The sequence below is a fragment of the Piliocolobus tephrosceles genome, chromosome 1 (genome assembly GCF_002776525.5).
Source record: "Piliocolobus tephrosceles isolate RC106 chromosome 1, ASM277652v3, whole genome shotgun sequence".
Lineage (NCBI taxonomy): Eukaryota > Metazoa > Chordata > Mammalia > Primates > Cercopithecidae > Piliocolobus > Piliocolobus tephrosceles.
This window is the reverse complement of record NC_045434.1, coordinates 199,476,935-199,481,434: the sequence shown is the minus strand read 5'-3', so window position 1 is coordinate 199,481,434 and position 4,500 is coordinate 199,476,935. Positions and strand designations below refer to the sequence as shown.

Sequence of the window (4,500 nt, the reverse complement as noted above, 5' to 3'; positions counted from 1 at the left end):
TATACACACACACACATATCTTTGTTTAGGCATTTAAAAAAGAGAATGGCCAGGCTCAGTGGCCTGCTATAACCCCAGCACTTTGGGAGGCCAAGGTGGAAGGATGCTTGAAGCCAGGAGTTCAAGACAAGCCTGGGCAACATAGTGAGATCTCATCTCTAGACAAAACTTCAAAAATTAGCCAGGTATGGTGGCTCAAGGCTGTAGTCCCAGCTACCCCAGAGGCTGAGGCAGGGGGATCGGTTGAGCCCAGCAGTTCGGGGCTACAGTGAGTTATAATTTTGCCAATGCACCCCAGGCTAGGTGATAAATGCAAAACCCTGTCTCAAACTAAACTAACAAACAAACAAAAAAAGAGAAAAATGTTCTTTACACATGACCATGTATAACTTCCATAATTTAAAAAAGAGTATTAAAAATAAATTGCTATTGTTTTTATTTGTTGTCACAATGCTTAATAATTTTGAGCTGATGACTCTGGTCTGGAAGATTTTCATGCAAATTCTCAGTATCTCAGAGACAGCAGAAGACCTTCTCTTGTCACCCTGAGATCTACTGTGCAGGTTGGATGCTGCTTTCCTTGTCTTCAGAAGTTTCAGTTTCTGTATTTTTAACCCAACAGCCTTGACTCTTCAAGCACCCTCCTGCAGAGGTGAGAAAGATGCAGACTTCCCAGGATGTTAAAGAGATCGGGGGGATGTTTTGGGAAACGGAATGGGAGAGACAGGAGCAGGGGGAGGCACAGGAGGCTCCTGGAACCCAGTGCCAGCCTCTGCCCTCAAGGAGGTAGACCAGGCAGAGGCCCTTCCAGCTCCCCACAGCTGCCTGGGTGTCAGTTCTGTTGGGGCCCCTGAGAGTTGCATTTTTGTTATTTTGGCAGGGGTAGACTGTTGTAGGGCTTCATTCCCTGTGATGCTTCATTCCCACATACCATGAAGGGCTGGGCTGAGTCTTACATGGTTAGTCGCAGTGGGATCTCCAGCCAGCTTGGTTTCCACTAACATGCTGGCTTTCTTGGATTGATTTACTGGTTATGTGCATCAGAGTCCCGGAGACCTGGTCTTCAGCCCTATCTCTGCCACATACTACGTATGGGATTCTGGCCAGGTGATTTAACTTCTCTAAGCCTCAGTCTCCTCATCTGGAAAATGGGGGTGAGGGCGAATAAGCACCTCTTCATGAAGATTTTGTGAGAGGCATGATGCTGCCAGTGAGCCTGGCACAGGGTGGATGCCACATCTGAAGCCACTGGCCTTAGGCTCAGTGGGATCACAGCAAGTGGGAGGCGGCAGTGTGAGGTCACAGCAATTCCTCTGTCCTGAATGAGCTGTAACCCTGGGAGTAACCTCGTGATGTGAGCTGGAGGGGCACTGCATGCACGTGCGTTTGTGTGGGAATGTGTGGGCCTGAGTATGAGGGAAAGCACATCTAGAGTTGTTTCTTCCAGGTGATAACACGACTAGCTGGTTCAGTGAGAACTGCGGGCCAACTGTCTGCCGTCTTGAAGCCTGAAAAGCAAGACTCAAGGGGCTGTCTCAGCCAAGGCTCTAAGGCCCAGTTTATCAAAATAGCCCTCTAGGGGAGCCACGGCTTAAGGTGCAGACATGGCCAAGTCCAAGAACCACCCCACACACAACCAGTCCCGAAAATGGCACAGAAATGGTATCAAGAAACCTCCATGACAAAGATACGAATCTCTTAAGGGGGTAGACCCCAAATTCCTGAGGAACATGTGCTTTGCCAGGAAACACAACAAGAAGGTCCTAAAGAAGTTGCAGGCCAACAGTGCCAAACCATGAGTGCACGTGCTGAGGCTATCGAGGCCCTCGTAGAGCCCAAGGAGGTTAAGCCCAAGATCCCAAAGGGTGTCAGCCGCAAGCTCGATCGACTTGCCTACCTTGCCCACCCCAAGCTTGGAAAGCGTGCTCATGCCCGCATTGTCAAGGGGCTCAGGCTGTGCCGGCCAAAGGCCAAGGATCAAACCAAGGCCCAGGCTGCAGCTCCAGCTTCAGTTCCAGTTCAGGCTCCCAAAGGTGCCCAGGACCCCACAAAGGCTTCAGAGTAGAGATCTGTGTCTGCCAATGTGAGGACAGAAGGACTAGTGCAACCCCTCTGGGCTGCCGTCTGCATGGGGCAGGGTCCTACTGTGCTATTTGTACAAATAAACCTGAGACAGGAAAAAAAAAAAAGATTGCCCTCTAAATCCCTTGTGGGGCATAGGCAGCAACTCTCCCCCTTGTTCTTCGGCTCCTCACACCTCAAGTGAGATTAGACAAGCACTGTCATTAATTATTTCAGAAGTAAGCGAAGCAGCGCTTGCCACCCCGACAGCTGAGGCTGCAAATGCCAGGTTCGTTTTAGTTATTTTTCCGGGAAATAGTTGCATCCACTAATCGCAAGCCCATTCTGTTGAGTGCCCAGCGGTGGGTTTGGCTGGGTGAGGGGCTGGTACCTGGTTCTGGCCCTGAAGGGGCTCTTGGGGTGGTCTGCAGGGGGTAGGGAGAAAGGTCACCTGAGAACAAGCTAGTCCCCTGCTCTGGGAGGCTGGCTCAGTGCCAGAGCTGCGCCTTTGAGTGTGGGAAGGACTGGGGTAGGTGGGGATGAGAACCTGGGTTTGTGTCCAGGCTCCTCGCTTCTTAACCGTGTGACCTTGAGCAAGGTCAAACACGTTGCCTCCATTTCCTCATCCTAGGCAATTGGTCAGGCATTTGGAAACATCATGCTGGACATGGTGGCTCACACCTGTAATCCATGCACTTTGGGAAGCCAAGGCGGGCAGATCACTTGAGGCCAGGAGTTCGAGACCCTGGCCAACATGGTGAAACCCCGTCTCTACTAAAAATATATAAAAATTAGCTGGGCATGGTGGTGGCGTGCACCTGTAGTCCCAGATACTCAGGAGGCTGAGGCAGGAGAATTGCTTGAACCCAGGAACCAGAGATTACAGTGAGCTGAGATCACACCATTGCACTCCAGCCTGGGCAACAGAGTGAGACTCCGTCTCAAAAACAGAAAAGCAAACAAAAAAAGATTTGGGTGGGAAGGGCGTGAGGGATAAAAGACTACAATTTGGGTGCAGTGTATACTGCTCAGGTGATGGGTGCAGCAAAATCTCACAAATCACCACTAAAGGATTTACTCATGTAACCAACCACCACCTGTTCCCCCAATACTCTATAGAAATAAAAAATTAAAAAACAAAACAACCCATTGTACTGTGGAAGCAGTGGGAAAAGCCGGAAGAGGAAACCGAGGTTCAGGGAAGCACAGTGACTGCCTGAAGCCACACAGTGGGTCACTTCCAAGCAGGACCCACAAGAGTCCCAGCCCAGGGTTGTGGTCTCTGTACCGTCTTTCCCACGGCCTCCTATGGTTCTCTCCTGTTCCCAGGCCCATCCCCATGGGCTACATGTGTTTGGTGGCTGCTCTCTTCCTGTGATCCTGGAAACAGGCCTGGCACAGCCCAGCTAATCTGGGTACCTCATAACCATCCTTCCCCTCCAGTGCATGAGGTTTGTTAAATGCTTCCCGAGTTCTCAGAGTAGGTCCAAATGGTGGCTCATCTGAAAAATGATGGGGTAAGACATGCCAAACTCCAACACTGGGGAATGGAAGGGATTTTCTTTTCGCCCAGGAACCCCTCTGAACCTTGGGGATTTCTGTCCTGAATTCAAGCTATTCCCACCACTTCCATAGTATGATGCTTCCAAATTTCTGACCAAGAGCCTAAGAAGTTTCAAACAGCAGCTCACACAGCCTGATTGGCAGCACGAAGCCTGGCAGCAAGGCCCTGAAACCTCACTGTCTGGCTTTACATCTCTGATCCACCACTAACTAGTGTGACCTTGAGCAAGTTGCTTCACTAATCTGTGACTCCATTTCCCATGTGAAAAATCGGTTGGGGGCTGGGCACGGTGGCTCACGCCTGCAATCCCAGTACTTTGGGAGGCCGAGGTGGGTGGATCACCTGAGGTCAAGAGTTCAAGACCAGTCTGGCCAACATGGCAAAACCCCGTCTCTACGAAAAATACAAAAATTAGCCGGGTGTGGTGACAAGCACCTGTACTCCCAGCTACTCAGGAGGCTGAGGCAGGAGAATCACTTGAACCTGGAAGATGGAGATTGCAGTGAGCCGAGATAGCACCATTGCACTCCAGCCTGTGTGACAGAGTAAGACTCCGTCAAAAAAAATTAAAAAAGAAAAAAGAAAAATGGGCTGGCTTCTTTGCTTTCATATATATATATATATATACACACACACACATATATATACACACACACATACACACACACACACACACACATACATACACACAAATGGGGGTAATAATAGTACCTATCTGATAAAGTTAGTGTGAAGTTTAAATGAGATAATATATGTAACTTCTTCACCTGCTGCCAGACCCATAATAAGGGCTCAATAGCTGTCTCCCCACTTAAGAGTACAAGCTTGTTGAGGACAAGGATCATGTCTGTTTTGTACCTTGCATATAATGGACA

At 49.5% G+C, this 4,500-nt stretch overlaps 1 pseudogene; it reads left to right on the top strand.

Moving 5' to 3' along the window:
* The first annotated feature begins 1,604 nt into the window (after positions 1-1,604).
* On the top strand, positions 1,605-2,065 carry LOC111547494 (annotated as a pseudogene).
* Positions 2,066-4,500: the final 2,435 nt, after the last annotated feature.